At 36.2% G+C, this 27,561-nt stretch overlaps 1 long non-coding RNA gene across 1 annotated transcript; it reads right to left on the minus strand.

The window, feature by feature from the left end:
• LOC137850094 (uncharacterized) lies at nucleotides 1-27,561 on the minus strand. The gene is made up of 3 exons (XR_011092256.1): nucleotides 27,432-27,561; nucleotides 2,209-2,330; nucleotides 1-198 (listed from the first exon to the last, which is right to left on the minus strand). It is a non-coding gene; the product is annotated as an uncharacterized lncRNA (long non-coding RNA).

Here is a 27,561-nt window from a genome sequence, read left to right on the forward strand (position 1 = left end):
TCAAATTTCTGCTGCAAGGACTGGAACTTAGCCAAACAAGGACATGCTGACAGCTGAGCTGATTTTGTTTTCTTCTGCATGACAATACTGTGTCTATGTGACAGCATTTGTTTTCAGTTGATAGAGTTCCTCTCCCAGTTTTCCAAATGGACAGAAGCCTTAGGATGTTTGTCCCCTCTTTCCTTCCCCCTGCCATCCCTGTCCAAAAAACAAGCAAACAAACAAACAACCACTACCACCAAGCAAATAAAACAATAAAAAAAAAAAAAAAACTCCAGGAAAAGATCTGAATAATGTAAATGTAAGACAGTATTTTTAAAGTCTCTAAAATGAAAATTAAATTAAAAAAAAAAAAAAAAAAAAAAAAACCACGTTATTTGGTGTCAGATCTTATAAATCTTCATTAGCACCAAATCAGATTGAGCAAGCCAAGTTCAGGCAGACAAGTCCCAGAGACAATCTAAGCCATATATGTACCAGAAAATGAAACAAAACTGGTATAGAAGAGCTTGCAACTGTATGCTCAGATTTCTTATTCCTTGATAGCCTTTCCTGTCCTCTGAACTGAACATTGTCTGGAACATCCTGTTTCTCAAGGACCAAAACTCTTACATAATGTAGAAACCTATAGGCCAGTTTTGCTATGTCCTGGCAAGTCTATGCTTGTTTGCTTGTTTTTTCCCCCAGCACAGAAAGAAGAAGAAAGAAAGAAAGAAAGAAAGAAAGAAAGAAAGAAAGAAAGAAAGAAAGAAAGAAAGAAAGAAAGAAAGAAAGAAAGAGAAAGAAAGAGAGGAAAGAAAGAAAGAAAGAGAGAAAGAAAGAAAGAGAGAAAGAAAGAAAGAGAGAAAGAAAGAAAGAAAGAAAGAGAGAAAGAGAGAAAGAGAGAAAGAGAGAGAAGAGAGAAAGAGAGAAAGAGAGAAAGAGAGAAAGAGAGAAAGAGAGAAAGAGAGAAAGAGAGAAAGAAAGAAAGAAAGAAAGAAAGAAAGAAAGAAAGAAAGAAAGAAAGAAAGAAAGAAAGAAAGAAAGAAAGAAAGAAAGAAAGAAAAAGGAAGTAAGGAAGGAAGGAAGGAAGGAAGGAAGGAAGGGAGGGAGGGAGGAAGGGAGGGAGGGAGGGAGGGAGGGAGAAGAAAAGAAAGAAAGAAAGAAAGAAAGAAAGAAAGAAAGAAAGAAAGAAAGAAAGAAAGAAAGAAAGAAAGAAAGAAAGAAAGAAAGAAAGAAAGAAAGAAAGAAAGAAAGAAAGAAAGGAAGGAAGGAAGGAAGGAAGGAAGGAAGAAAGAAAGAAAGAATGTGGACCTGTTAGAATGAGTCCAGAGGAGGATTACAAAGATGATCAGAGGGTCAAAGCACCTCTCCTGTGAAGAAAGGCTGAGAGAGTTGGGGCTGTTCAGCCTGGAGAAGAGAAGATTCCGGGGAGACCTCTTTGTTACCTTAAAGGGGTCTTATAAAAAAGATTGAGAAGGGCTCTTTACTCGGGTAGATAATGATAGAACAAGGGAGAATGGTCTTAAATTAAGAGAAGATAGATATAGACTAGACATTAGGAGGAAATTCTTCACTATAGGTAGTGAGACCCTGGAACAGGTTGCCAAGAGAAACTGTGCATGCCCCACCCCTGGAGATGTCCAAGGCCAGGCTGGATGGGACTTTGGCCAACCTGATCCAGTGGGTGGCACCCCTGCCTATGGCAGAAGGGTTGGATCTTTAAGATCCTTTGCAACCTAAGCCATTCTATGATTCTATGCTCCTTGGCTATGCTTCATTTCCTACCACAGATGTAACCACCTTGTCAGACAAAAGGCCTGTCTAGTCTCACACCCTGCATCTCAGAGGATCAGATGCTTGCAGAATAGGAAAATGGTGGATCAATAGATGATACCTTCCTGAAATCTTCTCCCAGACTCACCAGATGTGTCACTCATAGACTTCTTGAGGATATCTTTATCCTTTATGTAGATAACTTGTCTTCAGTGCAATATGCTAACTTCCTTTTGAAATCCAAATAGTTACACCAACCACAATATTCTGTAGCAAAATGGTCTGCTTCCTAAACACATGTTGTATCAAGAAGAAGCTCCTTTCATTTTGTTTGAACTGCCACTGGCTATTTTCATTTGATGTGCCCAAGTTCTTGTAATAAAAGTGACATTGAACATTCTATTGACTTTTTTGATGCCATTCAATCTTTTATAGACCTCCTTCTGAGCTCACCTTAACCAATTCTTTTCAAGGCTGCAAAGTCCAAGTCTTCTCAATCCATCCTGTGAGCAACTTTAATCACTCTTGCATCTTTTCCAGTTCTACCAAATCCTTTCTAGATGAAAGCAGCAGAACTGCAAGGAGAATGGAAAATACTGAATATAGTAAGCCTACACAGCAGGGTATGATTTGGTTTTTATTCTCTATTATTTTTTTACAATTTTCCTAATAACATATTTGTATTTGTTTTAGAAAAGTGCTAAGCATTGTGTTGGCACATTCATACAGCTATCATATCTCCAAGTTATGACTTATCTTTCCTGAACAGTAGCTAGTCAAGTTAACATCTGACATCTTAATTTAGTATTTGTTGTTGTTGATGCTATGAAAAAATATATTTTAGTTGTTTATATTGGATTTTATTTATCATTTTATCACATTGTGATTCACTGTCTTCAGCCTGTTCCAAACCTTTTCTTAATCAGTTCTCCTCTTTATATATCCCCTTAAAACTTAGCACTGTTAATAAATCCAGCCACCTCAACTGTCTTCTCTTGTTTCCAGATCATCTGTGAATATGCTGAATGGTTGCAGTGGGGACCTCCAGTTCTAATGGGGAACAGTAGCTGAGAACCTCACTGTACTGGGAAAACTAGACATTTTTTTATTAGCTTTTTCTTCTATTTAACCAGGTCAGAAACTTCCTCCTTAATTCATGTGAGCTATTTCCTTGAAAGCACTTGGCGAGCACTTCACAAAGGAAATCCATCTAATACGTGATCTTTTTTGTTAACAGAGGTCTTTGAAGATTTATTCTCATTTCTTTGGTCTTTCTAACATCTCTTCATAAGTAATATACATTTTCTCTGAGTGTTCTATATGTTTTTTAACTACTTAATGCATTTTCCATGTCATATAAAAATGTTCTACCATGTGTTTCCCCCTTGTTTTTTTTGTTGTTGTTTTGTTTTGTGTTTTTTTTTGTTGTTGTTTTGTGTTTGTTTGTTTGTTTGTTTTTGTTTTTTTCAAGAAACTATATTTCCTCATGATTACATTGCCTTATAGAGGCCAGAGGGTGGGGATGTAAGGGGTGAGGGAGACAAACGATACACGGGACTTACTACGGCTGCAAAATGGCTGTTTATAAAGTACTTTATAAACAGCTTTACATTAATAATTTTGTGGTGTTGCTCAGCAAGCCACTAATTGCATCTCTTTCTACCTGTTCCTTGACTAGTTGCTCCAAAGACCGGCCAGTCCTTTTGTTCAGGAATATCCTCAGTTGTGGAATATTCAGGAATTATCAGTTCAGGAATTATCAGTTCAGGAATTATCCTCAGTTGTGACATGTATCCTTTTGTCTGGAGTATAACCAGACCTTCTCTGTTATTCTTTCATTTCTCATCCTTTCGGTTTGTTGATTGCTCTGATCAGATCACAGAAATCATTGTTGTCCTAGTTGGATATTACTAGATGTTTCCTAATTAGAATGGAAATTTCAAGCAGCCAGCAGGGTTTCAATGTCACCTGAGACACTAAGCCTATTTATTTGATTTGGCTAGTCCCTTAAGATATAGTATCAATTACATTAGAGTCTATTTCCCATATATTTTACACCTTTCTGTTACTTTGTCCCTCTAATTATTTTCCTCACATTGAATTTTTTGCATGCTTGCATATCAATATGCCAGTTTTAAACAGGAGACTAGTTTTTCTCATTTCTTAGGCTTCTGGCATTTGTATACAAAATTTGTAGTTTTCAGTCCACTGTCTAACTGGGAATCCATTTACTGAGATTGTCCCTTCTCATTAACTATTTTCATTTTTTTAATTTCTCTTCTCTTCTTTACCTGAGGATACACAACTCATCACCTTGTATGTGTTGTCCTTCTGCATCTGCCATCTTCCCACCTCCCAGTATGTTAATTTAAATTTCTACTGTTTTTTTTTTTTTTTTACCTTTAAGTGAAAACAACCTTGTTTCATTTTAAATTAAAATAATAATATATATATTATTATTATTTTGAATGATATATATATATGTATCCTTCAAAAACTTCTCCAGCTTCTGTCCTGAAAATGCCAGAGTGAGGCTCTCTTATTCTTTTGGTCCCTCCCCCACATTGCAGGAGCTGTTAGTTGGGAGTTGGGATTGTTCAGTGGTGTCTCTGAAGACACTGTGGGAAGAAAATCTTTGCCTCCATGAAGGACCCAGTTCTGTACCTCATAACCTGCCCAGGGGGTTTTCTCAGTGTGGGTTTCTGTAATGTAACAGGAGAAAAATAGAAAAAGCTAATATAGTTTTAGGCTGTGAAAGTCTAACGATACAGAATAATCCTAGGGAGAAGAGTAAGTTACTCGGATCTCAATTATGTTGAGGTAAACCTATGCCAAGCATGCAGAGGAACTTTTTTTTTTTTTTTTTGTGAAACAGGAAGAGAGTTGAAGGTACTGCTGACACAGGTGTCTTTTGCAGAGTGGGTTTCTCCAAAGTGTATATGATCAGAAAGTGGAATAAACCTAGGGTAGTCCCTAAAGTAAGTGAAAAACTGAAGGTTTGGGACTGCATGGCAAACACCAGGATTTTGTTTATTTCTTCAAACACAGGGTCTGGGTTGAATTTTAGTTACAAATATTTTTGCAGTTCTGAAGGAGAAACACCTTCCAATTTAGCAAAGGATCTGAAAGAAGGGAACAACTGTGGCAAAACAGAGTGTGAACACAGTAGATTCTGCCAAAAGAGAAATCCTTGAGGGAAAAGGAGGATGAAGGTGAACTCTGAGTTTTTATTGGATTAGTTCCAGTATAGTGCTGCATGTTGAAATGAACAGCAGTGAGGCTTGAAACAATTTCTGGTCAGGAATCTGGATTTGTTTTCTCAGTTCCACAGTGCCACAATTTATGTGCTTGTCATGTTCATTAGCTGCACATCACTAACTAGCTATTAGGGGTCTATAATTATTGCAAACTCAAGTGATTTCATAATTTTTAAACTCTTTTTAAATTTTAGCTTCACTTTCTTTGCCTAGCTATGTAAAAACTCTTCATTATTTTATTCAACCATGGGAGTCTGGAACCCTTGACAAGTTAACAAGAGTAAGAACGTCATAAATTTATGACACTACAATTAATTTAGAACAAAATTTCAACAAATAGAATTGAAAGAGACAGAGACTCAGCTGTGGAGAAGGTTGTGAGAATTGTGTTGGTCCTCCTGTTTTCTATCTGACACCTATTGTAGGGTCTCAGAGCTGGTGACAGACTCAGAAATCCAGTTACTGCTTTGGAATTATCAACATTTTCTTCTCCCTGTGATGATGCCAGGTACCTGCAAGCCACTGCAAAACAGTATTAGCCTCAATGTGAGCCAGAACTAGAAATCTAATTTAGTGTTTTAAATCAATGAGGAAGTCTTGCCAGGTGTCGTTAGCTCCAAATCTCAGTTCTTTGTCAAGAGGAAAATCCAAGTCCATAGAATTGTGCAAGCAAAATAAAGAATAGTGCAGATCACTATAACAATAGAGGTATGTTTCATTTAATATAACCAATTTAAAAATTGTAACAGCTCACACAAACATAAAATAGCAGTACATAAAAAAAAAAATAAAAAAAAAATCACATAATTAAAATGAATGAGGAGCATGTTAATTAAATAGCTATATTAAGAAAGAAAAAGCATTAGTCTCCTAATGCATTTCTGTTCATCAGCTGCTCAATTTCCTCTGTCTCTCAAAATAGGATATGAAAATATTCTCTTGCTTTTACAGGTAACATCACATAAAAAATTGGAATATTTGGAATATACCTTTTACCTGAAATCTCCATGTCTTTATCAAATTTCTAAGTTAGCTATGATATCTCCTTTTATCAGAAAGAAAAAAAAAAAAAAAAGAAAACTGAGACTAAGTCTCTGCCTACTGAAGAGCTACCACAAAAATTAAAAGATGAAGAAGTTTGTAGAAAAAGAATAAAAACCTTCAAACAAGATTATTTGGCTATAGCTACTCTACTATTTTTGAGAAGGTAACCCAGCTTAATCTCAGGAGTTTATGGTTCTAGCTTTTATACTGCTACCTGTTCTATTACTTCATGAGGCTCCTCCTGAGTGAGGAAAATTTAAACTACAGCTCAGCTTCTTAATGTATGCATGAACAACGTAAGGCCCAGTCTACCACAAAGTAGTCAAAACATAGTTCTTCAGCCCTGAGTGCTGTAAACCCAATCTACAGTTAATCTAACACATGTGGGAAAATGTGGTTTATGAGGTTCAGTGCGGTTAGTGCAGTGGCAATCTCCAAGGAAATCTGCTAAGGGGATCTAATGTTGGGAATTTGCTACTTCTTTATGACAGATACAGAAAGCCTGCAATATTTCTTGTCATTAAAAATGCAAAGAGCAGTGTTGGTAGAGCGGTAAATTATACTTGGACAAATACTTGGCTGTCATATGGAAAGCAGTTTAGCAGGCTATTTGGGATCTACTCTAAACTAGGACAGTTTCCAGGCAGAATTTGTTTGTCTTTATTTCATCCTACAGAACATTTAGCATGTTTTGGGAAAGGGAACTGTCTCCTGACTCTTCCAATAGGGAATAAGCATTGCACACAGCAGGAAAACAGTGAATTGATTAAGCAGAAAAAGAATATGCTAATACAGGTGTATGCCCATGATTTATGTAAGTGCACTGCTGAATCATCTGGAGAATAATATTGCAATTACAGAACAAGTGGGACTGAAAACTCTAGTTACTGCGGTGTAAGTTTCCATCCAAACTGCCTAATTTCAGTCATTAACAACTTTCAGGAGCTATCATCTACCAGGTTTTTCAGGTAGCTTTACTGTTCTATGGTAATTATTTTTTTTCAAAGTTTAAGAATAAATAATCCAATTATTTCTGAGAAGAGGAACAGTAGAAGAATACTATTCCCACAGCAAATAATGATAACCATTTATAATTTTGTAAAAGCTTCAGCGTCATCACTGTTATCAGACCTTGAATGATATCCCACATTTATCTCTGGAGAAATATAGCTCCCTTTCTTGAAGAGCAGGAGGGAGTCAAAATGTACTGGAACAATGCTGCTGAAAACCATGCAAGGGGTGCAAAAGGCTCCAATCTGCCCTGCTTCCTATCCCCTAACCCCCAAATGAAAAAAATCCCTTTAGATATTTACTAATTCATGTTTGAGAATGTTAGATTCTATTCATTGTAAGAGGGAAGTTGGAGATCATATTTAAGTCCTCAGCAAGGCCAGCACTCTGATAATGAGAAGTCTTCAGGACTCCTCCACCAACATTGCAGCTCTTGGAGAAAGAGCTGAAAGACCCAGAGGGCCACCCCCATCACTCAGGAGCTGCTTCACAGATAAAGCCCTTTATCTCCACCAGAGCTGCACTGTGTCACAGTTATGTCCCTGCTTGGCCACAGACCTCATGGATCCAGGCCCCACATGCAGGCTAACATCCCCATACCCATGGAGGTTCCTGATGGGCTGGCTCTGTTCTTCATGGCCCTGGTGGAACAATCTCAGAATCTCAGCTGGTGAGGCTCTGCCCTGCCTGCCTAACTGCAAGCCTTGGCTGGCAGCTCCCCTTCCCTTACAAAACAGCCTGCCCTTACTGCCCCTGAAAAACACTGTTTTCCAAATTAAATATGTTAGAGCAAATGCACTGTGAAAAGAAAAAAAAAAAAAGATGACGGATTGACTTTAACTGCTACTCTCTGCTCATGGCAAATGGGGTGGGATGCAGTCATGACTGTCAAGTAGTCACAGATGGACATCACTAAAAATGAACAACTAAATGGGACTAAAGTTAGGACCCTTGCAGTAAGAGCACAGAAAGCTTACTCTCTCACCTACAGTAAATTCTAGTAAATAACCTTCAGACTGTGCTTTCCAATTCACCTAGTGTTTTCAATCTGAGGGTTAGGCACCTTGAACATCAAGACTCTCTAAATAGCTGATAGACAGGGACAGGCATTTACAGACCGTGATTTATCCCACCTGTCTTGGACACCTTTCTCAGGATAAGGCACACATCTCCTTTTGCCAGACACAGAAGGATCTGAGATGGCTGGCTTAAGCTAAAGAATCAATTGCAATGATTTGAGATACACATAGTTTTGCGTGAAGTGTAGCTGGTGACAGCGGTGCTTAAAAAGTTTTTTAAAACAGTTACTTGGAACATTTCAATTACAAAATGTAGTACCCATGAAAATAGTCTTAAGTGCATAGAAGTAAAAAGGAAAGCAACTACACCTGCAAATTTAAATAGCAAATTGGCTGTTAGGTTATGCCTGTGTTTTACTTCCCTGTACTTCCCACAACCCTCACAAAAGTTTTTACGTATTAGGCATCTACATCCACACTGCTGGCTACTACAGTAGAGAAGCCATCGATGCATTGGTTAATACATGAATGTTATGGGCAGTTTATAGTGATTTATTTTGGCTAAGCTTCAGGTCTGTGTGTTAGAGTGGGAGGCAGGGCGGCTGTCTGCAGCCTGGGGCTCTCGGGGGAATTTCACTACAAGGGATGGCAGCTCCTTGCAATTAATTACAAAGAATTAGTATGGCAGTAGCAATCTTGAAAAGGGTTTCTGTTGTTGTTTTCTCCATTCTGAAATTTTTGCTGGCTTGAAAGATCCCTTGAATGGGAGTCTGACTATCATGGATCTCCTGAGACTGATATTGATTTTTAGCGTTTAGTCCAGAAACATGAGGCTTAGAGGGAACTCCACAATCGTCAAGGACAATAGTTTGCAGGCAATCACTTTATGTAATCTGTCTTTGAAAACTCACCTATCTCTGTCTTAAATATCAGTCTTGTTCCTCCTAAAAGGCTGTACCGAATCTTAATACCCTCTGTCTTTACAAGACTTTCTCTACTTTCCAGACTGAATGTGGTAATGACAAATGTATGTTTATATGTTTTTTATGTCCAAACTGTGTTATCCTGATAACTGGTGTGCTCCTATAATTTCTGTCTATATCATTAATAAATGACCAAAAAATATCAAAAATCTTCTTTTAGGAACATTAATCATTCCATAACTTAATGCTTCCTTCTATGATACAAATAGTTTTCTTCTCCTTCTTAGCTTCCTTACATTTTTGAACCTTTCTTCTTCAGAGTTACTGTCTCAAATGGCGCCATAGAGCCATATATAAAAACATTATACCATATAAAAATATGGTAAAAACATGTTACATTCTTGTCTTCCTTGGATCATTTATTTCCATGGTATTAATTAGTATTTCTTCCAAATGTATTTTAGAGATTTGCTTACTACTGAGATAAATCTTTTGTGGCTGATGTTTCTCCATATTTTTCTTTTTTGAAATATGCAATTCTCCAGTCATGAAGCACCGCCCAGAACTGACAGACTAATTTTAAAACTTGATGTTGAGAACTGTGATTTCATATGAATGTTCTTTACAGATTCTTGGATGTAGATTCTCTGATTGTATTGCATTTCTTGAGTGAGCATATTGCATTTCTTAAGTGAGTTTTCCACTCTGAGATAATTTCATTTTTGTTTTAAGGCATGCTTAAATTTTTTTATTTGCTTTGCCTTTACTTTCTCAGTCAATAACATGGTAGTTACTTAACTAAAGATGCTGTGGAGGATGCCAAAAGTGAAAAACTAAGTGTTATTTAACTTCAATAATACAATTTTTGTATATAAATTTCCTCCTTATTTCCCTGTTTGGAAGCATAGAAAAAATATACTGGGTCAGACTAGAGGTCTACCGCCCACAATACCATCCTTCCAAGAATAACCTGTTTTCATTCCAGTAAGAGTAATAACATGGAAATTTAGATGATGTTTACCTTATACTATCTGCCTTTCAAGACCTGGTATTGTGAAATACCTTTAAGCAACTTGAAAGACTCATTTTTTTGTCTACTTCAATTTCAGATGTAAAACCTAACTTACTTTGACCTATGGCAAATTTCAACTTTCTCTTTCCTGATCTATGTTGTCTTCTTTCCTGTTCTGTCTCTTTTTTTTTCTACTACTGATTACTCCTGGTGTCTTTTCAGAAATGGTAGTTCAGCCTGTTAGGCCTAGAACTCTCACCTGCATGTTTCTTCTTTACTTTACTTGAGATGCAAAATCTAAAGACCTTTTACATCTTTGATTTAAGGAAATTCCATACGAACAATTTAGAGACCCTATTTTGTACAGTTTAAATCTTACAGGCTTTTGTTTGTTTGTCTGTTTTTGTTTTGTTTTGGAATTGATTGTCTTAGACAAAAAGCTAGTTTTTCTCATAAGTAAATTTGCATGAAGCAAAGCCTACGTTTTATTGCTGAGTCCAAGATTATATTCTAAAATATCTTAGAATAACATTCTCTTACGTTTTAAGAAACTCAGACTTAAACAGCACCGTTTCTTATTCATGTAAGATTTATGTGAATAAATGTTTGAGCCAACATTTCTAGAAATACCTTTACCATATCCTTCATTTTCATTCTATCTGTTCTTCACTTTTATGTGGGTAGTTAAAATCTCCTACCATCACACAATTCCCAAAGGTATCTTTTTCTAGTGATATTTCAGATATCTCTGTTTCAGTTCACATCCAATTCTTGGGTACCATATAACACCTCTAATCCTTAGACTGCTTTTTAAAATGCCTCCTCAAACAATTTCTGACTTATCAGATTCTGTTTTGTCTGTACAATAATGGCCCAATTCATAACTATCTATCATATCATTATCTAGTGCTAACAATAGCTTAATTTTTATTTCTCTTTTTTCCTGAAGAGTATGTAACTTCTAACAAACCCAATCCAATCATGTCTGCTTTTTTACCAAAATTCCGTTATCCCTATCATGTTCCTAATTAATCTTCACTATACTTCCAATTATTTTGTGTCTTAAAAAAAAATAGAACACTTTCCTTACTGGTGTAAAGATAACATATTTTGACTTGGTGCCTTTTTTTTTTAATCTGAAACAGGTATGGACTGTGTACCCTCCACAGCAAATTTAAGTAATAAGATGTTTATACTTGAAATTCTCAGTCTTAAGTGCTTGTAAAGTCCATTTAAAAAGAAATCAGAAAATACATGACTATGAAAATATACAAATATTTTGAAAGTTAATACCAGGTTATATAGTATTCCACTTCAAAACTGTTTTCCTGTATTAAGTATATACAGTCAGTCTTGGAAACACAACCATCTGCACACAATTCAGGAGGTAGTGTGTTCTTTTTGAACACTTTTAAGAACATTTTTTAAGATATTTTTATTAAAAATAGATGACTGCATGTGGTACATGAAAAATGTAAAATATTCAAATGGTAATTGAGTGTCTGTGGAGAGTTTTTGGACATTCTGAGACTGCTAGCTACTCAGACCTGAGAGATCCAAATAGCAGCTTTGGAGCCTAAACACCTCTTAGCATTTTCAGACACACTCCATAATTCTCAATGTATTCCTACACTGATTCTCTTTCAGGGTAGTTATTATACCTATAGAAATAAAGTACTATTCTTTGACAAAATGTCATCATTCAATCATACAAAGTTGAAGTTTGTGAATGTGTGGTTAGATATTAAGAAACACATATTTCCTGTACTCTGCCAGTGTCCCATATTGATTCACATATTTCAAAATCTGAATGAAGAATTTCTTTTAAATTGGAAGAGGCTATTAAGTCACATTCTAAGACCTTCTCCTTTAAAGACTTGGTTCTGTGGAGGCACTGCTTGAGGCTGTATACCTCAGGTTCCCTTTAGCAACTTCATCCTTCACCATTGACCCTCTCCACCAATACCCTGCACAAAGAAAAGCTGCTGCCTCCTCAGCCCCATGAACCGGTAATGTCTAGAAATAATGCAGAAAAAGACACTCTTGTGGTTAAGCTGTTGGATTGACATCTCCAAATTGCCCCATAATAAATATATGACAGTAGGTTGTATTTATCAGATACAACTGCACCAATTTATCATAAATAACTGTCAGACATGTCTAACATCTGTTAGGACTCTCCAGAGAGCAACAAAGATGGTCTTATTGCAGGACTATAGTTAGATGCCTAAAGTTAGGTGTCCTGAATCTTGGGAGATTGCTTCCAGTTCAAAGAAAAGCTGAAATATTGGACTAGATGATCTTGTAGGTCCTTTCCAACCTTCTGTTTCTATGATTCTATGATTCTATTCTCTTCTTAATGTTTCTATGAAATGTGCGTAAATTCAAGTTCTTGAGTAGAATTACTGAAGTCAGTGGGTTTTAACAACATGCTAAAAATAAAGTTTGTATGTGTTTTGTTTAATGGAGTTGAAATTCTGAAATTAAATATGCCTAAATATATTAATGAATTTTCCTTCTGTGTACCTCACTTTGTCAGCAAGAAACAGAAGACATTTTTGTGCTTTATTTTATTCGGCTTGTGATATATCAGAAGGAGTCTCTAAAAGTGGAATCTACAAGGTCTGATGCTGTCTGTGACTGTATTTCTTTGTAATGTTTTTCTCCTAAATTCATCTGAATACTCTGGAATCCAGACTTCCATTTCAAAAACGGAAAGCCTCTATGCTTCACAGAAATGGAGAAAAGTTTGAATGCATGTTAAAATTTATCTTGGCAGTTTAGCAATCAGATAACAAATAAATAAATAAATAAATAAATAAATAAAGGAAAGAAAATTTTAAAGCATCATTACTTTTAAATTGAACTGATGATAATTGGAGTTTCATTTACAGGTCTTGAAATGTTAAAATTGGTAATTCTGATCTCAGTAATGCAATGGTATAAAATTTTCACAGGAATCAAGTACTGTAAAAAAAATACCTTATTAACAAATGCACACTTTGATTGCATGACCTCACATACAGACATTTCTTTTTTATCTAGACATATTTCATATTCTTTGTCTCAGATAGGGACCTAAAACATGAGCTCTTCCCATTGCTCTTCTTAGTTGAGGCACTTATTTCAAACATCCCCAGTTATGGGCAGCAAACAGAAAATGTAAAATCAGACATTTCAGGTAAAGGCTGTCTCTTCCCTGTTTTTGTTGTTGTTGTTGTTGTTGTTTTGTTTTGTTTTGTTTTGTTTTGTTTTTTTACTTATTTACTTATTTACATTTTACTTATGCCATCAGGTAGCCTATTCACAAAGAATAAAAATGTCCAAGATGTGCTTACATGTGTTCTTCTGTTTTAGAAGGAACCTAATCAACAAAACTACTGAGCAATCAGAAGAATCTTTTAAAAATTTTCCCAGGTTTACACAAAACCTAGAAACACTTTTGGTGGTTACTACTTGCCATACCTTGAAATACAAACAAATAAAACCACACTTTTTTTTCATCTCATGAAGGTTCAGCTAGGGCTTATTTCATCTGTATTCATTTGCCCATCCACAACTGTTCACATTCTGTACGGGTGTCTGGTCCCTAAGATAGCTTCAGGTATTAAAGTATGTCTCAGCAGGTTAGCTACTTATAACTGCAGCCACTTGAAAACAGTAGCAGTAGGAGAGCAAAGTGAGATTATCATATGCTTTTGAGAACAGAACAAGAAGTCAAGGAAAACAAAAGTATCTCAGAGAAATAAATACTAGAAAAAGAGCCCAATTATAGAACAAGCACATCTTATGTTACATCTTATGTTTTTTTTTTTTGCTTGTTTGTTATTTTTTGTTTTGTTTTGTTTTGTTTTGTTTTCCCTTCCTCTATACAAGAATAACAATGCTTCAGAAACTGAGGAATCTTTTTGTATTTAAAGACCAAGTACTTTTCAATTACTTCAAATTAAAGCTTGAGTGAGGTAATGGTGTAATTTTGCCTCAATAAATGTACTTCAAATTAAAACTAGTGGAAGTGAAGAACACCATCTTACCAAATACATAGAAAGCAGGATATATCCTAGTACCCACATTATAATAGATTTCACCAAAGCCATTCATTTAGCCAGCCAGTAAGTGAGAGGCAGCATAATCCTTGATATTTTATTTGTTTGGATTACATCTAGTTAGTAATTCAAAACTGGAGTTGTTAAAATTCAGCTAGCCAATCCACACCCCAAAAATTAAACTGAAGAGTAAGAAAGGAAAGATGAAGAACAGAAATGCTCTCCAGACTTCTCTCTATAATAAGGGAAATTTAGAATCTTATTTAGAATATCTACTGAAGTCTCAAAATACATAAAGTCAGGAAGAAGATGTATACCAGAAAAAGGAAATAGTGACAATAGGGCTTGGTCAAAATATGTTTCTTAACAAATATATTCCATACAGTATTTAATTCATTAAATACTATTATACTAATGCTATCATCCCTATTAATAGGGATATCTTAGGACATAGCTATAGTTGTGAACAAGAATATTAATATCGATCTGCTAAGAATAATCTGAAGATTTATTTCTCCTAGGGCTCTTTCTGCTTTTAATATAAATTGCCATATACTTTTTTGTTTGTTTGTTTGTTTGTTTTTTCTTTCCCATGGGATTTTATGTTTTTCCATTTTATGCTTGCAACAGAATGATTTTATTTCTTTTTTAAAAAAATTTGCTCTTTATCTGGCTAGTAGCGAGGAAAATATTGACAGATTGTTTGTTTGTTTGTTTGTTTGTTTGTTTTACCAGTTCCAACTACACATTAATCTGTTAATTTGTGATTCTGTCATTTAGATGTTTCTGCAGCCCTGTTTCTTCCCCCTGAATATTTGGAAGGGATCAGTTGCTACAGAAACCATACCTGTGCTTTTGGTAGGAGTCCTCACCAAGACATTCCATCTTCTTGAGAATGCAAATATTTAAACAAGACTAGGGAAATGTTGTAAAAGAATTGGCTTTTCTCATACAAAATAATCCAACCCTAAACATCAGCAGCAGTGAGGCAGAGAAAGTTGGATGATCAAACATTCTTTGACTTAAAACATTTACATTTCTTTCAAGTACAGTGCATAGAAAAAGTTACCAGTAATGCAAGCAAATACCAAGGCAGAAGGCATAAATATTGCTGTCTCTGTTGACTCCAGCATTTATGCAACATTCAGGATTCCGCAGCTTATTTCTGTCAGGGGATGAATGGGTGGAACCGGGTACCTTTGATGCTGTCCTTTTTATTTACAAACAGAGGAGACAAAGTCCTTTTTCTCTCAACACGGCAGGAATGAAAAAGCCAGAGGCAGTTTACTTGCTTGCAATTCTACCCCCCTTCTCAGCTCACCACAGTTTAATAAATAGCTTCCTCTCATAGCAGAAATTTGAGAAAATGTAACTGTACTTCTCTGTTTGTATCATGGCCTCCTTGTTGTTTTCTTTGTGGTAAATGGTGGTGGTTTTAGTAATTCTCTTCAATTTATCACATCAGTCTTCCTTTACCTCCTTTGTTGGTATCAGACATTCATGAAAATCCTGGAACAAGAAGACCAAAGTTAACATTCATATATATTATTGCAAAACTAGGAAAAGATTTCTCAATAAAATGAAATAAAATAAAGATTAAGGGATGTAAACATCCAAAGTTCTCTTACTTGTAATATTTCTATTGGTGGTTTCTTCTTTGGACCCATCACAAAAAGGAGAATACCTTGTCAGGAGCCAACTAATCTACCTAACCTCAATGATAGACATCAATTCCATTCAACTAATTTCATTGAACAACATAAGAGTACTACTGATTTATTTGCTATCTGGGGGCACTTTTTCACATTGAACAATGTAATTTCTTCTATCGTAGACCATGCATACAGTGATATTGACTGTCAGGCCCCTGAGCACATCACTGTGCTCTTGGGTATTTTTCTGCCTGGGCTCAGGGTCAGCAGGTAATGGTTGAGGTGCCTGGCCTTGAAGAGAGCTGTTGGTGAAAACTGCTTAAATGCCTCAGTGAAGGATCCCCTAAAAAAAAAATCTGCTAAGACACCCCTGTGAGGAATCCACCTCCTTGCCCAGGAGCTGATTTTAAGATGAGGTTTTTTCCCCAAGTCACTGCCATAGCTACACTGCAGCCTTGCCATGTACACGTGTAGGTAACCAAAAGACAGGAGTATCTGCACTGTTAATAATGGAGGCTACAGTCTGTTTTCAAGGATATCAAAAGGTGCTACATGTCTTACTCCTAAGCAACACAAAAGACACTTTGCAAACTATGCATATCATGAAACACATGGTCATGACTTAAATCAGGATTTGGCCCTGATTTACTGCACAATCTCAAAAACAAAACAAAACAAAACAAAACAAACAAAAAGCACATATATAATCTTTGTTGTCTCTCCATATAATGGATGACATACTCATTTTTAATACCATTTTGTTGTAAAATGAGTCTTAGTTCATTTAACAAGCCACAGATTTTAATGAAAAAAATATTTGACTGTCTACAATAAGAATTATAATAATTAAAACTATTTCAACTGTATTATTGTTAGAAGCCTTAGGTTAAATGGATTCAGATCAGCTTGTAACAGTTAAACAGATAATAAATCCTCTTTTCCTAAAAAAAAATAATTAAAAAATAATTAAAAAAACATTTGAAACTTGTTCCAATAGTGCTTCTTGTAACCATCAGTTTACAGGGAAACACAGTCTCAGCCACATTATTTTATTATTTCTGTATTTCTGTGCATTTATAGAGAAGAATCTACTCTTAAGGCATGCTCCATAAAGAGAAGTGCACTGCTGAATGAATAATAATCCTGATTCAAAATGTAAGTACTTGGTAAATTCTTACTTAGCCTGTAAACTAGAAGTATGTGGTGCTTTTTGCATTCCAAGTAAACTGTAGATGCATTCTTGGTAAGTGTTATCTTACTCTGTAAGTTATTTAGATGAAATCAGTAAGAATTCTTCACACAGTGAAGTGACACCTATTGTGAAAAAGTAACAGGGAATCTGATCATCATTGGATAAAAATAAAAAGCCAAGACTGAAAAATACTATTAGCATTCAGGAATACTTACAAGATGAAAAGGAATACAATGTTAAAAAATAAATAAAACAAGAATAAAAGACACTATATGCTAATTTGGTGGTGGGATGAAGCTTGGAGTTAGCTGTATAGACTATGATCAGAAAGTAATACAGGAAAAGAGGATGGCCATGAAGACTAAAGAATAATCAATGAACAGAATGTTAATAGCACAAAGTGTACTGCCATGTAGACAGAAAGAGTTCTGAGAATTTATTTGTAAACATGGAGTTTATACTTAGATGAATTTCAGGGAACAGAATGTCACTAAAGAAATATGTCTGCTAAACTGATGAAATCATGAAAAACAGAACTTTAAATCTAGAAAGCATCCCTTACTACAGGGAGAAAGAGAAGTATGAGTAGTATAGTCCTCTGGAGGTCCCATCAGGCAAATCATACTGTTCCGATTACCTGTGTTCATGGTGATGAATTCAGATAAGATAAACTCAGGGAAGATTAACTAGACTGTTCCAGAGAATGGAAAACACATTTTAATAGCTGAGACTGAGAAGTGTGGCTTGCTTAGACAAGCAGAAAGAATGCTGTGAGGGGGTGTCATTGTTGTCTATAAATATCTCAAGCAGAGAAAGAACAAGAATGATACAGATCTGCTTATGCTAAAGAGCAGCTTTGGCATAGGTATGAATGGACCATGATGCATTTACTGATTGTTTCTAAATATCACAATGAAGTGCTGAACAGGTTGTTTGGAGATGTCTCAGCAATTCCTCTCCCATCTTGTTGAACATGTTGTGGCACAGAGGAGGTAAAAAAAGACTAGCAAAAAAACCCCTCAGATATCCTAGGAAGAGGTTGTTGGACTAAGATTGCCCTCCTAAGGTATCTTTTGCATAGTGTTGTTTTGAAATACTTGAACAATTATTGGTGGTGGAATTATTTACTATTGTGCACATAGAATTTATATACATTTCTATTGTGAAAACAACGACAGAAAAGTCATCGTAACATTATAAAATGCTATTACAGGGACATTTATTGTAACATCACTCTTCACTAGAGCCATACCTGATCTGATTCACATTCTGTATTTAATATTTAATGTGGATACAGAATGGGTAAGGGCAAAAGGTAACAGAGTTGTCTAGCTTCTCCCAGAGTCAGACATTACAATGTGGAAGGAAGTGAATGCCCTAATACTCAAAATGTTTCCCAGATTGGTAGAGCTTACTGTTTTTTTTGTTTGTTTGTTTTGTTTTGTTTTTTCCCCAGTGACAGAAATCAGTTGTGTTTTGCAACTTTCATATAACTTTTAATTGTGATATCTATTACTTCAGCTCCTTGCTGACCTTTCAGTTTTTTCTTTGGCTCACTGAAACTCAGCATGGTTCTCACCAGTGAAGATGGTTTATTTTTCCCTTTATGCTTCTGTTTAAGACCACATTTCTGCTGGGTCACCAGTATCAGAAATTGCACTGAGACACAGAAAATCAGAGTTCTATATTGCTCATGCTATGCTCATTTCTTCACTGTTTGCTGTGACATTTTGTTTGTCTTCATGCCTCTCTGCATGGCATTTAGAATGAGGGAACTCTTTAAATCACAGTGCCATCAGAAAACTGGAGCTCAGGCAGGGCTAGAGGAGCAGTCAGTGGTCAGTTAATGTGGCAGCGACAGTTACAGATTTTTCAAATCAATGTTGTGGGCTTTCTGAGGACAGTTGTTAAGGGAGGGTGACTTCCCATCCAGATTCCCTGCAAGGGATAGAAGAATTGTTCTGGGAAAAAAAAAAAAAAAAAAAAAAAAAGAAGCTTGGTGCCTTGCTCTGCATCCTATAGTACTAAAACTCTGTTCACCATTTTTTGCTCTATACTGATGGTCTAAGCATATTTAATATTCAAAAATCATATCACATATCCCAGGCATTGCATGAGTGATTCTCCATACAATTCTCTGAACTACTGTCTTGCATACAGTTCTCTGAACTACTGTCTTGCATATGACTACAACATTTCACACGTACTATAAGACCAACAACTGTAAGGTCAGTTCCTTGGTCCTGCTGACTTTGGGGCTAGGTGTGTCCCCAGCCTGGAAAATGAATAACAGACAGCAGAGTCCCATGAGAAAGTGCTTTGCAATCCTATATCTATGTTACCTTCTGTTAGATTGCTCCCAAAGGATATGCCAGCAAGGTAGGCCAAGCCTTCTTCACTTATTTCAGGTCCATAAAGTACTTTCTGCCCTTCCCAGTCATCTTCACACATTGCAAGTTATTTGGGGATTCTTTGGGAATACTAGCTGTCTTGAAGGTCCTTGTGATATCTTTGGCAAGGCCATTCTAGACCCCAGGTCACATTCTAGTTTGTCTTCAGTTCATATGTTTTTAATCATAGAATCATAGAATGGCTTTAGTTGGAAGGGACCCTGAAGACCACCCAGTTCCAACCCCCCTGCCATAGGCAGGGTTGCCGCCCACTAGATCAGGTTGCCCAGTGCCCCATCCAGCCTGGCCTTGAACACCTTTAGGGATGGGGCATCCACGGCTTTTCCAGGGCCTCACCACCCTCTGAGCAAAAAACTTCATCCTACAATCCAAGCTAAATCTCTCCTCTTTCAGTTTAAAACCATTCCTGCCTTCCTCTCTAAGGGAACTGCCTCTCACAGTGCCTCAGGATCCACACTGCTCCTGCTCTGCAGCACACTGCTACAAGCTATGACTCACAAATCCGAGAAACAGTAACAGAAAGAGCAAATATGCTGCAGCATCACAGTGCTACTGCATCACTGTATACCCAGGCAAGACTGTCATTCTTCAGAATGGGATGATCAAAAGCACACAATTAAATTCAGGATATGAAAAATCTGCTTTATAGATCTTTACTGTTTTCTGGAGAGCAGCACAAATGCTCCTAGGATCCTATCTGAGTCCAGAAGGAGAGCATCACTTCCAGAACTCTAGTGTGATCTTTTGTGAGACAAACTTACACCCGTTACTTATCAGACATGTTGAATCCATGTCATGAGACTACACAACAAAGCCTCTGGAAACCGTATGTACCTTTGTGATGCAGTTTGCGATAGTCCCAAGCACACTGGGAATATTCATTCTCAGACTCTTTCCTTTCTTTTTCTGTGTGTTTGTCAGATGCTTCTTGCAGACACTTAAAACCATCAGTGAAGTCTACATCACCCTGAAGTTGGTACCATTTATTGCTGTGCTCTGGGTTGTGCTTTTTCACAGTAACAGCTCTTAATGAATTTGAGAGGATTTTTATTTATTTATTTGTTTGTTTGTTTGTTTGTTTGTTTGTTTGTTGTATCTGGGAGACTAGAAAGCTCATGAGTATATGCATCAGCAGATCAGTCCCAGACCTGGTCCCCCAGTTGGCCAAGCATTAGTTTATTCTTGAGCTTTCTTGCCTGGTGGACTAGTTTACTCTAAAGCAAAATCCTCTCATTGTTCTGCTGAGAGATGATTTGAGATGGCTATCAAAAAGCGGTCACAACAAGAATGCACCAGATTTGTCTCCTATCATTCTGTGTACCTCCAAAAAACTTCACATACCTGTATTCACGTTGGCATGCTATGCTCTAGGGTGTGCAACACACATCCTTAGTTTCATGACATAAATAATCAGTTATGTATGTGTCCTGGTTTCAGCTGTTATGGAGCTAGTTCTCCTCATGGTAGGTGATATAGTGCAGTGTTCTGAATTTAGGATGGACATAATGATGACACACTGATGTTTTAGTTGTTTCTGAGCATTGTTTGCACTAAGTCAAGGACTTTTCTGCTTCTTGTGCTGCCCTGACAGAGGAGTCTGGGGGTGCACAAAGAGCTGAGAGGGGACACAACCAGGACAGCTGACCCAAATGGACCAAAGGAATATTCCCTACCATATGATGACATCGCACTGAACAATAAAACTGGTGAGAGTTGGCCATGGGGGTTCTCAGGGACTGACTAGGCATTGATTGACTGCTGGTGAGCAATTGCATTATGCATTGTGTTTTTTGTTGTTGTTTTGTTTTGTTTAGGAAAGACATTCTTTTCAATAAAAAACAACATTTGCAGGGTGGAAGATGTCAGTTGAATGCTAAGGGGACTAGCCCTGTGTGAATGCAGTCACCCCATATCAGAGGCAAAACTTCGTACTCTGAAGCAGATACTTTAGTCTTAGCCCATGTACACGTCATTTGCATTGACAGTCCACTATAGCCTTAAATACCTGCACAAGCCAGTCTTTGCCCAGCCTCAAGGTACCTATTTTCTTACCAACTCTCTTCTTCAGACTTCAAAGGACCTTCCCTTACTTTTTTCTACATGTTCCATCATTTCTCTGTTGCCATAACAATACCATAACAGCCTGAATTAAACAGCTAATCTACGGCAAATTTCTCAGCCCTTTCTCACCTAAGGTTTGTTATTTGAGAAGATATTTATTTATATTATTTTGTACGCTGATCAGAATCTATTATGAAGTAAAACAGGCAGCTCCTTCCTCCTGCAAATCCCAGGAGCTAGGCCTACCTTGAACTACACATATATTCTAAAAATTTTTCAACTGTTTTCCACTCCTTCCCAGATTTTCTGCCAAGAGGCCAGGTGCCAGTACTGTATCCTATATTCTCACCTTATTTCATTCTAAATGTAAGACTTTGGAGTGCTCTCTTTTCAATGAAAACCACAATAGTGCCTTAATCTATGTAACTGGCCCATAATTCCAAGGACTGTGCATAAAATACAGTACTTGGAGTGCTACTAATCCCAGAGGATGTTGTGTCAAGGGAACCAACACATACAAAACATAACTTTTTTTTTTTTTTCTGTTCTATTGCAGATAAACTTTAAGTCTGCTAATAAAGAGGCCAATGAAAAAGGCAACCCTAAGAAACAGCCCACAACTAAGAGCACTACACTGTTTAGAAGGGTAAATCAGTGTTCAGAGAACATATTTATAAAGAATAGGTGTTTTCTAGAACTAGCATGCCAAATCTGAAAAAATCTTGTAATACATAGGGAGAGGCTCACATTTCCACTGAGAACACTCTGTGTTACTTAGAATCAGTGGCTCTGAAACACTTTTTTCCTTGACCCTTTGTTTATTTGAGCCAGCTTCAATTAGACCAGGTGCTGTCACAGAGCAGTGACATTTCAAATATCTTTATTTACTTGAGTCACCAGGAATCCCTCAATGACCCTTCAGACTAAATACACAGATTAAATACCAATGACAGCAGGTTATTTAAAGAAAGAAAAGGAATAGGAGCATGCTATTCTCTGAGAAAAAAAATTTTCTTCTTGTGTCCAAGAACCAGTTACATGGCAGTGCTGAGGTAATGCCTCCCAGGTGCACAGAGGAGGTTCTGTGGTGAGGACAGAGGAACCTCAAAGAGCCAAAGGGGTCCTACTCCATCTGATACACAATAGCCCTTCTGCACCTACCTGCCAGGTTTGCAACCCCAAAGAGTGTTGTTTATCATCATGCCCTGGATAAACAACATAATTCTGCTGCTTGCTGTGTTAGTAATAAGTCTCTAGTAAATATCAAGTAGATACCTGGGTGCCTGTAGGGAGAGGAAACATCCACATACATGTATATGTTTGTAGTTTCAATAATTCCCTCAGGGTACTAAGTTTGAAACTCTGGGGGTCTTTCTCTTCCTTCCCTTTCTTCCCATAATGATTTTTTCCTCAGTCAAGATTAGGCTAAGATTAGGCTAAGCATGACCAATGGCCACCTAGCAGCTTTGTTGATGAAGCCTTTATATAAAAGCCTTTTAGCTGTGTCAGGACTGCCCATCTCAGATGCTGTTTGTCAGTGTCAAACTTTTAAGCAATTCTTCCTTAAATGTCAGGAAGATCTGGGCAAAGACTCATAAGCATTCAGTCTATCCATGGAAAATTCAAAATTATAGACTCAAATTTCAACTATCAAACAAATATTTTTTGTTTGTTTGTTTTTTATACACGTAATTTTTATACATGTTTGTTTTTTTTTTATACACTTAATTCTGTAGAAATAGAAAAATTTTGAAGAATATGTTTGTTGATGTTGTTTTTGTTTTAATACAGAATTCATTATCCTTTGTCTGATTTAGTTCCCAGTTTTGTTTTGTTATACAAATACAGTAAATATTTTTCTTAAGACTATTACACTTCAGGCAAATGCGAAGAAGCCACAGTGTAAATTATTATTAGGCCCGTGGGTTTTCTTGACCTTTTTCTTTCAGAAATTTCCTTATATAATTGTGTCTTTCCTTTTCATTGTTGTTCTGCTATGCTTTTGAAAGGCTTGGATAAAGCAATTTATTTTACTGTATTTCCTTGAATAAAGGGGTTAAACTAATTGTCTAAGGAATCACACTTGACTAAGATTAGACATCATTGTTGGAAGCCTAACACTTAGGATTTTGTGAAGAGAATGAGGAACATAATGAGTATTCCTGTAGAGCCAAGGTAAAGTAGCTTTATGTCTGAAAGTTAAGAGAAGCTTCAAGAGGCAGAGGCATCGTTTTACCCCTTAATATACCACTCACTGTTTGCACATGATGATCTAAATTTAATGTGAAGAATCTGTAATTCTTAAAAGAGAAAAACAGCCAAAGGGAGAAGTCATCTTTCAATATACAGCAGACACAGTCACTAAAGGTATAGCTTTAACACTTTAAAAAATAAAAGGTCATATGAGTTAATTAGGCTTTTTTTTTTTTTCCCTTTTCCATTTAATAAGAAACAAAGTTACCATGGAGACTGACTGGATAATGCATTCTATTTTGGTACAAAAACACCTTTTAGAAAGAACATATTTAGTGAGGAAATTTCAAAGGCAGTGAGTGCTGTGAAAAAAAAAAAAAAAAAAAAAAAAAGCCTTTACTTACTCTTTACTTCCTTTTTTTTTTTTTTTTTTTATTTGTGAGTGCATTAGTGGTTCTGACCCTGTTGTCTGGGGGTTGTCTGCAAAGATTTCTTTGCTCTCTGTAGAATAAATATGTTGCAATAGTAATTTTGGCAAGGGTACCAGCTATACCTATGTTGAGATTGCAAACTACAGTCCATATTATCCATGGATCTGATACTTGTGGCTCCCCCAAACCCTTTGAAACCTCCACTCAGTTGCTTTCTAATGCCATAGACCCTAAATTCCCTATGTCTAAGTTGCCTTAGGTCTCACATTACAGCTCTTAACCTGGCAGTAAGGCCTTCACAGGAAAGAGAGAAAGATCTTTCTGGACCTCTCTGTATTAATTCTTTCCCCAGGGAGCTGAGCCAGGACTAGGAAAAAAGGTGATAAAAGGAACATTTTCCCTCTTATTTATTTGTTCATTTATTTATTTATTTATTTTCATTTGGTATAGGCACCTAATTCAGATGAGGGCCTCCTCAGGTAAGTTTTCTACTGAGACAAATTTTTCTATGCCATTTGCATCTTGATAGTTGGTAGTAAGTACTTTCTCAGGCACCAATCCTCTGCTTCTCCAGACCATGCTTTGAACAGGTGACTGTCTCAGACTACCATTTGCTGAAACACCTAAAGTTTTCCACAAGCCAAAGGGATTGCCATTGCTATTTATAACTGTTTTAGTTTTTATGAAAAGAAATTTGTCTTATGGAATGTATTGAGACTGTGACTGTAACTCTGAGACTTGTTAACTATTTAGTATTCTAGCTTTATATTTCTCAGTAATATTTCATTCAGGTTATTGGAAGATCCATTCTTTACCTTGAGAAACTGTTCCAAAACCTTTTCTGATTTGTAATTAAGTTTAGCTTGACAACAGATTTTTCATGTGGGCTTTTACCTGAACACAGCGTGAATTTGCTCCTTCAGTCACAGAAAAGCTAATGAAAATAGATAATAATAATCAAAAATCAAATTATATACAGAAGTGTTTGAAATGTTACTTAATATTTTTTTCAGTATTCACTCAGTTTCAGAATACTAATGTTTAATAAAAATATATTACTCTTACTCAAAAAACAAGCTTATACATGAATTACAAAATGCATATAGTAAGAATATTTTGAAGGACAGTCATTATCTGTTCACTAGATTAAACACAAACAATGTAAATTACTTATGCATCCTGATATGTGGAAAACTCTCTATAATGGCAAAGGAGTTTTTCTGTGTGTTTTTTATTATTTCTTTTTTCTTCTTTTTTTTCCTCACTGATTTTCAATTCCATTCTTTCTCTTGTACCTAAAACAATTTAAGGAAATAACTGCACATACTCCAGTTTAAATATTTAAGTAATATACCATTCTTCTAGCATTTATATACACAGAAAAAAACCTTGACTGAAAGCGGGCTATTTTAAAGTCTCACAATGAGTCCTTATCTAGAAGGCAAGGAGGCAAAAGCATCTGGATGAGCTTGATTATGGTCTTCAAACAGAGCAGGTAGTAGCTGTGTGGAACCAAGCGTAATTTATCATACGAAAGGCTTACTTGGGGCACTTGGTAAAAGTGAGACCATTTAGAAAGGAAGTCATTTTTCTTAAATTTATTCCCTGAAGGACAAGAGGAAATATTAAATATTTAACAACTGTGCAGAAAAATAAAATTGCCAACTTTAACTCAATTTCCAAGATTGATTGATGCTGTATTATTTCTACTGCTACATAGGTGACATGTGCCCATAGTTTGTTATAGATGTACAGAATAGTAAGCAAAATATTAGAAATATTACTAACTTTGATGCATTTGGTAATTGACCTGAAGAATATTGCAGTATATTTCTCTAACACACAAGCCAGATAAATAATTTGAAAAAAGACATGTTCAGGTTCTCATTAACAGTGATAATGAGAAATTCAAATAAAGTGTTTGTAACATAAAATTGATTTATAATATGTACTTCTAATGACTTTTCCTAGAGTTAAGTCTTAGCATACAGATACTTTTAGTATTTCATTGATTTGTGTTTGATATTTACAGAGAAGGAATGAAAACAATTTTGCGGTAGAGTACTAAATAAGTAGTATGTAAGGTCTTGAATCTTTTTAAATATGAATCTACAATACAATTTAAAAAAATAAGGAAGGAAAGGCATCAAAAAACATCAACAAGAATAAAATTGGATATGTATACTAGAGATCTCTAGTAGTGTTGTTGAAGCATAAAATCATTTTTTTTTTCCACCAGGTATATTTCTAAAGGCACGTAGGAGAGGACTTGTTGAGTGGGAGCCATATTGTCTAGCTTAAGGTTTCTTACAGTGGGATGTCAATAATGATCTAATACCTGTAAGATACTTTAAGATAAAGAGATGAAAGTACACACTATAAAAGAAGGGTTAATAGTCCCTTTGTTGGACTCTGATCACAAGACAACATAATTATTTTTTTTCTCTCCACTGGTAATAAAAGGAGCCTAAGGTGCCTAGACCTAATTTTCAGATGCACAATCTAACAGTGACTCATCCCCCTTGTTTCTTGTGAAAACATACTTTCCTTTCAATTTATTCTCCAATTTAGGTACAAGAACTGATATGAAAGAGGAAGAGTTCACTGTATTTCATTAATACAGAGAACAGACTGAGCATCCCATGATTGTTGACACCTTGAATTAAAGGAAAGGTTCAGGGAATGTTTTGCTTGTTTATTTGTTTTTGTTGTTGTTGTTTTGTTTATGTGTTACATTCATTGTGTATATCACAGCTTTTCATAGATATACCAGTGCTTGAGCTTAGGATGCAAAGTATAGTTACAAGTCCTTTTCTGTAGGTAGGTAATTTAGTTACAGTCTTATAGCCAGAAACTGTACTCAAAAAATGAATTCAAAACTGTGAATTTGTGTGAAAAGGATTATCCAAATTCTAGTATTTATTCTTTGTGTGCCTTGGGATCAGGTGATTACTAGTGCTCCTCATGTCCTTCCAAACACTTAATGATTAGTAGCCCTAAAAGATAAAGAAATAGAAGTGCTACTGTTGCCACAGTATACCCAATTTATATATGCATTCCACATAAACTCAATTGTATGGGAACTTATAAAGAAACTCAACACTGAAGAAACCAGAAGAAGTAAAGCATTTCTGTAATGTTATTTATATCAGTAAAATCAAAGTTCCGAGTTGTTAAAGGATCATGCCTTGTGTTTTGTCAGTTGAACTGCCCTTCTGTGCTATGGCTATGCCCAGGCCATGGCTGGGCTGGGCTTTGATGCTCCACAGGCACCAAAGACACAGAGAGAAAATTACTGGTTGCTGTAATGAACAGTGCTCTGTTGGCTGGAAGAGCAGAGACACTGGGAAGCTTTAGAAACATCAAAAAACACATAAAAGCATGGAAACAATAAAATCTCTGAATGAAAATAAGAATTTCTCACCTCTCAAACTGCCTCATGCTGGTCACTGCTGGTTCCAAATGGTTCCAAAATCAACAGTGCTGACTCACCCTTTGATGAAACACCATCCTGTCAGAGGAGTCTGTGGTACCGTGGCTCAGGCACATTTCAT

Source organism: Anas acuta, chromosome 1, assembly GCF_963932015.1.
Source record: "Anas acuta chromosome 1, bAnaAcu1.1, whole genome shotgun sequence".
NCBI lineage: Eukaryota > Metazoa > Chordata > Aves > Anseriformes > Anatidae > Anas > Anas acuta.